Below are 7,352 nucleotides of genomic sequence, written 5' to 3'. Positions count from 1 at the left end.
ATCGGCAGGCGGACTCTCAACCACTGTGCCACCAGGGAAGCCCAAGGCTTTTTTTTTTCTACTTTTAGGTTGGGGTTCTGTTTAACCTTGTTGCTGTTGTTGTTTATATTTTTATTTTTTCTAATAAATCTTTTATTTTTCTAATTTTATTTTATTCTTTATATTTTGTTATTGTTCTGCTCCTTTTGGCTTGTTCCCCCGTTTTTTTTTCTTTTCTCTGTTGTGGTTTTATTTTACTTTGTTGAAGTTGTTTCAATTATATTTTTATTTTTCCTAATATATTTATTATCTTTCTAATTTTACTTTTTTTTTTATTCTTTGTTATTGTACTGCTCCTTTTTTCCTTTTTCTTTTCCTTTTGTTTTTTTGCCATGCCATGCAGCTTGCAGGATCTTGGTTCCCAGGCCAGAGGTCAGGCCTGAGCTCCTGTGGTGGGAAAGCCAAGCCCAAACCGCTGGACGAACAAAGAACCTCAGACCCCAGGGAATAATAATCGGAGTGAGGCTTCCTGGAAGTCCTCATCTCAGCACCAAAACCCAGCTCTACCCAACGGCCTACAAACTCCAGTGCTGGATGGCTCAGGCCAAACAATCAGTAAGACAGGAATACAGTCCCACCATCAAAAAAAAAAAAGTGAAATGACAAAAAAATATGTTACAGACGAAGGAGCAAGGTAAAAACCTGCAAGACCAAATAAATGAGGACAAAATAGGCAACCTACCTGAAAAAGAATTCAGAGTAATGATAGTAAAGCTGATCCAAAATCTCAGAAACAGAATGGAGAAACTACAAGAAATGTTAAACAAGGATCTAGAAGAACTAAAGAACAAACAAACAGTGATGAACAACACAATTACTGAAATTAAAAATACTCTAGAAGGAATCAGTAGCAGAATAACTGAGGCAGAAGAATGGATAAGTGAGCTGGAAGATAAAATGGTGGAAATAACTGCTGGGGAGCAGAGTAAAGAAAAAAGAATGAAAAGAATTAAGGACAGTCTCAGAGACCTCTGGGACAACATTAAACGCACCAACATTCGAATTATAGGGGTCCCAGAAGCAGAAGAGAAAAATAAAGGGGCTGAGAAAATATTTGAAGAGACTATAGTCGAAAACTTCCCTAATATGGGAAAGGAAATAGTCAATCAAGTCCAGGAAGTGCAGAGAGTTGCATACAGGATAAATCCAAGGAGAAACATGCCAAGACACATATTAATCAAACTATCAAAATTTAAATACAAAGAAAGAATATTAAAGCAGCAAGGGAAAAGCAACAAATAACATACAAGGGAATCCCCATAAGGTTAACAGCTGATCTTTCAGCAGAAACTCTGCAAGCCAGAAGGGAGTGGCAGGACATATTTAAAGTGATGAAAGGGGAAAACCTACAACCAAGATTACTCTACCCGTCAAGGATCTCATTCAGATTTGACAGAGAAATTAAAAGCTTTACAGACAAGCAAAAGTTAAGAGAATTCAGCACCACAAAACCAGCTCTACAACAAATGCAAAAGGAACTTCTCTAAGGAAGACACACAAGAGAAGAAAAAGACCCACAAAAACAAAAACAAATCAATTCAGAAAATATTAGTAGGAACATACATATTGATAATCACCTTGAATGTAAATGGATTAAATGCTCCAACCAAAAGACACAGACTGGCTGAATGGATACAAAAACAAGACCTTATATATGCTCTCTACAAGAAACCCACTTCAGACCTAGGGACACGTACAGACTGAAAGTGAGGGGATGGAAAAAGATACCCTATGTAAATGGGAATCACAAGAAAGCTGGAGTAGCAATACTCATATCAGATAAAGTAGACTTTAAAATAAAGAGTGTTACAAGAGATAATGAAGGACACTACATAATGATCAAGGGATCGATCCAAGAAGAAAACATAACAATTATAAATATTTATGCACCCAACATAGGAGCACCTCAATACATAAGGCAAATGCTAACAGCCATAAAAGGAGAAATTGACAGTAACACAATAATAGTGGGGAACTTTAACCCCCAACTTACACCAATACACAGGTAATCCAGACAGAAAATAAATAAGGAAACACAAGCTTTAAATGACACAATAGACCAATAGACTTAATTGATATTTTTAGGACATTCCACCCAAAAGCAGAAGAATACACTTTCTTCTCAAGTGCACACGGAACGTTCTCCAGAATAGATCACATCTTGGGTCACAAATCAAGCCTTGGTAAATTTAAGAAAATTTAAATCATATTGAGCATCTTTTCCAAACACAACACTATGAGATTAGAAATCAGTTACAGGAAAAAAATTGTAAAAAACACAAAAACATGAAAGCTAAACAGTGCACTGCTAAATAACCAAGAGATCACTGAAGAAATCAAAGAGGAAATAAAAAAAATACCTAGAAACAAATGACAACAAAAACATGACAACCGAAAACCTATGGGATGCAGCAAAAGCATTTCTAAGAGGGAAGTTCATAGCAATTCAAGCTCACCTGAAGAAACAAGAAAAATCTCAAATAAACAATCTAACCTTACACCTAAAGGAACTAGAGAAAGAAGAACAAACAAAACCCAAAGTTAGTAGAAGGAAAAAACCATAAATATCAGAGCAGAAATAAATGAAATAGAAACAAAACAACAGCAAAGATCAATAAAACTAAAAGTTGGGGCTTCCCTGGTGGCACAGTGGTTGAGAGTCCGCCTGCCGATGCAGGGGACATGGGTTCGTGCCCCAGTCTGGGAGGATCCCACATGCCATGGAGCGGCTGGGCCCGTGAGCCATGGCTGCTGAGCCTGCGTGTCCGGAGCCTGTGCTCCGCAACGGGAGAGGCCATAGCAGTGAGAGACCGTGTACCACAAAAGAAAATAAAACTAAAAGTTGGTTCTTTGAGAAGATAAACAAAATTGATAAACCTTTAGCCAGACTCATCAAGAAAAAGAGGGAGAGGACTCAAATCAATAAAATTAGAAATGAAAAAGGAGAGATTACAACTGACAGTGCAGAAATACAAAAGATCATAAGAGACTACTACAAGCAACTATATGCCAATAAAATGGACAACCTGGAAGAAATGGACAAATTCTTGAAAAGGTACAACTTTCCCAGATTGAACCAGGAAGAATTAGAAAATATAAACAGACCAATCACAGGTAATGAAATTGAAACTGTAATTAAAAATCTTCCAACAAACAAAAGTCCAGGACCAGATGGCTTCACAGGTGAATTCTACCAAACATTTAGAGAAGTTAACACCTATCCTTCTCAAACTCTTCCAAAAAATTGCAGAGGGAGGAACACTCCCAAACTCATTCTATGAGGCCACCATCACCCTGATACCAAAACCAGACAGATATCACAAAAAAAGAAAATTATAGACCAATATCACTGATGAACATAGAGGCAAAAATTCTCAACAAAATACTAGCAAACAGAATTCAACAACACATTAAAAAGATCATACACCATGATCAAGTGGGAGTTATCCCAGGGATGCAAGGATTCTTCAATATATGCAAAACAATCAATGTGATACACCATATTATCAAATTGAAGAATAAAAACCATATGATCGTCTCAATAGATGCAGAAAAAGCTTTTGACAAAATTCAACACCCATTTATGATAAAAATTCTCCAGAAAGTGGGCATAGAGGGAACCTACCTCAACATAATAAAAGCCATATATGACAAACCCACAGCAAATATCATTCTCAATGGTAAAAAACTGAAAGCATTTCCTCTAAGATCAGGAACAAAACAAGGATGTCCACTCTCATCACTATTATTCAACATAGTATTGGAAGTCGTAGCCACAGCAATCTGAGAAGAAAAAGAAATAAAAGGAATACAAATTGGAAAAGAAGAAGTAAAACTGTCACTGTTTGCTGATGACATGATACTATACATGGAAAATCCTAAAGATGCCACCAGAAAACTACTAGAACTAATCAATGAATCTGGTAAGCTTGCAGGATACAAAATTAATGCACAGAAATCTCTTACATTCCTATACACCAACAATGAAAGATCAGAAAGAGAAATTTAGGAAACAATCCCATTTACCATCGGAACAAAAAGAATAAAATACCTAGGAATAAAGCTACCTAAGGAGGCAAAAGACCTGTACTCAGAAAACTATAAAACACTGATGAAAGAAATCAAAGATAACATAAACTGATGGAGAGATATAACATGCTCCTGGATTGGAAGAATCAATATTGTGAAAATGACTATACTACCCAAAGAAATCTACAGGTTCAATGCAATCCCTATCAAATTACCAATGGCATTTTTCACAGAAATAGAACAAGAAATCTCATAATTTGTATGGAAACACAAAAGACCCCGAATAGCCAAAGCAATCTTAAGAAAGAAAAACGGACCTGGAGGAATCAGTCTCCTTGACTTCAGACTAAACTACAAAGCTACAGTAATCAAGACAGTATGGTACTGGCACAAAGACAGAAATATAGATCAATGGAACAGGATAGAAAGCCCAGAGATAAACCCACGCACATATGATCACCTTATCTTTGACAAAGGAGGCAAGTATATACAATGGAGAAAAGACAGTGTGTTCAATAAGTGGTGCTGGGAAAAATGGACAGATACATGTAATGGAATGAAATTAGAACACACCCCAACACCATACACAAAAATAAACTCAAAATGGATTAAAGACCTAAATGTAAGGCCAGACAGTATAAAACTCTTAGAGGGGGACTTCCCTGGTGGCACAGTCATTAAGAATCCGCCTGCCAATGCAGGGGACAGGGGTTCGAGCCCTGGTCCAGGAAGATTCCCACATGCCACGGAGCAACTAAGCCCATGCACTACAACTACTGAGCCTGCGCTCTATAGCCTGCGAGCCACAACTACTGAGCCTGCGTGCCACAACTACTGAAGCCTGCAAGCCTAGAACCTGTGCTCTGCCACAAGAGAAGCCACCACAATAAGAAGCCCACACACCAAAATGAAGTGTAGCCCCCGCTCGCTGCAACTAGAGAAAGCCCGCACGCAGCAACGAAGACCAAACACAGCCAAAATAAATAAATACATTTATTTATTTATTTAAAACAAAACAAAACTCTTAGAGGAAAACACAGGCAGAACCCTCTGTGACATAAATCACAGCAAGATCCTTTTTGACCCACCTCATAGAGTAAGGGAAATAAAAACAAAAATAAACAAATGGGACCTAATGAAACTTAAAAGCTTTCGCACAGCAAAGGAAACCATAAAAAAGACGAAAAGAGAACCCTCAAAATGGGAGAAAATATTTGCAAACAAAGCAACTAACAAAAGATTAATCTCCAAAATATACAAGCAGCTCATGCAGCTCAATATCACAAAAGCAAACAACCCAATCCAAAAATGGGCAGAACACCTAAATAGACATTTCTCCAAAAACATACAGATGGCCAACAAATAAATGAAAAGATGCTCAACATCACTAATCATTAGAGAAATGCAAATTAAAACCACAATGAGGTATCACCTCACACTGGTTAGAATGGCCATCATCAAAAAATCTAGAAACAATAAATGCTGGAGAGGGTGTGGAGAAAAGGGAACCCTCCTGCACTGTTGATGTGAATGTAAATTTATACAGCCACTATGGAGAACAGTATGGAGATTCCTTAAAAAACTAAAAATAGAGCTACCACATGACCCAGCAATCCTGCTACTGGGCACATACCCTGAGAAAACCATAATTCAAAAAGAGACATGTACCACAATGTTCATTGCAGCTCTATTTACAATAGCCAGGACATGGAAGATGTGGCACGTATATACAATGGAATATTAGCCATAAAAAGAAATGAAATCGAGTTATCTGTAGTGAGGTGGATGGACATCGGGTCTGTCTTACAGAGTGAAATAAGTCAGAAAGAGAAAAAGAAATACTGTATGCTAACACATATATATGGAATTTTAAAAAGCAGTACCGATGAACCTAGTGGCAGGACAGGAATAAAGACTCAGACATAGAGAATGGACTTGAGAACACAGGGGGGAAGGGGAAGCTGGGATGAAGTGAGAGAGTAGCATTGACATATATACACCACCAAATGTAAAATGGATCACTAGTGGGAAGCTGCTGCATAGCACAAGCAGATAACTCGATGCTTTGTGACGACCTAGAGGGATGGGATAGGAAGGGTGGGAGGGAGGGTCAAGAGGGAGGGGATATGGGGATATATGTATACATATCGCTGATTCACTTTGTTGTACAGCAGAAACTAACACAACATTTTAAAGCATTTATACTCCAATAAAGATGTGAAAATAAATAAATAAATAAAACAGGTGGATTTTTAAAAAACAAAAAGAAGGTTCATTTTGCTTAATTTATGTGGAATCCAAACCTCAAACGGATTAATATAACCAAGCTGGTGCAAACGATTTTCAACATTTGATTTGGATATTTTGAGTGTGTTGGCTACCTCCTGCATGGTATAACACTGATTGTTCTCAGTTAATATCTCAATTTGATCGCTATCAACTTCAACTGGTCTACCCGACCATGGAGCATCATCCAGCGAGAAATCTCCAGCACGAAACTCTGCAAACCACTTTGAACACATTTGATCAGTCACAGCACCTTCTCCATACACTGCACACAATTTTTTTCTGCATTTCAGTTGCATTTTTACCTTTCTTGAAATAATAAAGCTTAATATGCCAAAAATGTTGTTTTCTTCCAGTTTCAATATTAAAATGGTTGGACAAAAATTCACCAATTTTGGTAAGTTTTTTTAAAAATGCATGCTGATATGACAGCTGTCACAATACAATCTAACAAAATTGTTTTGAATGAAGTTAGAGCCAACAAAGTGCTACTACAGACATCATATGGAAAAAACCAAACGAACCTTTTGACTAACCCAATAATCGCAAATCTAGAAAACTTTAAAGAATATGCTGGAAAACTATTCACACTAACAAGAGTTTAGTGAAGAAAAATTTTAAATAAAAATATAAAAAGCAGTGACTTTCCTATGTAATAGCAATAACAAATTCAAAAACAATAGAATAAATATATCAGTAAAATTGGCAACAAAAATTATAAAATGTCTAGGCATAAACAAGGGTACTAATGGGCAGAAAAAAGACACCATGTTGCTGAGGGCCGTGAAGGAAAACCTGAGTAACTGGAATGACGCATGTGTGTCTGACCAGGAAGAGCACCTATCGTAAGTCGCACAAAGCTCAGTGAATACTAATCACGTGATCAATATTTACAGGTATCTGTTGAATTTACTGTTAAATGTGATAAAGGTAATTTTCGCAAAGTATTAATGCACTGTTTTATTTTGCCTTTCTAAATATGTGAGCTTCTTCCTAGT

Source organism: Monodon monoceros, unplaced genomic scaffold, assembly GCF_005190385.1.
Source record: "Monodon monoceros isolate NGI ecotype Baffin Bay Population unplaced genomic scaffold, NGI_Narwhal_1 Super_Scaffold_5, whole genome shotgun sequence".
Taxonomy (NCBI): domain Eukaryota; kingdom Metazoa; phylum Chordata; class Mammalia; order Artiodactyla; family Monodontidae; genus Monodon; species Monodon monoceros.
The sequence above is the reverse complement of the archived record's forward strand: the minus strand, read 5'-3'. Positions refer to the sequence as shown.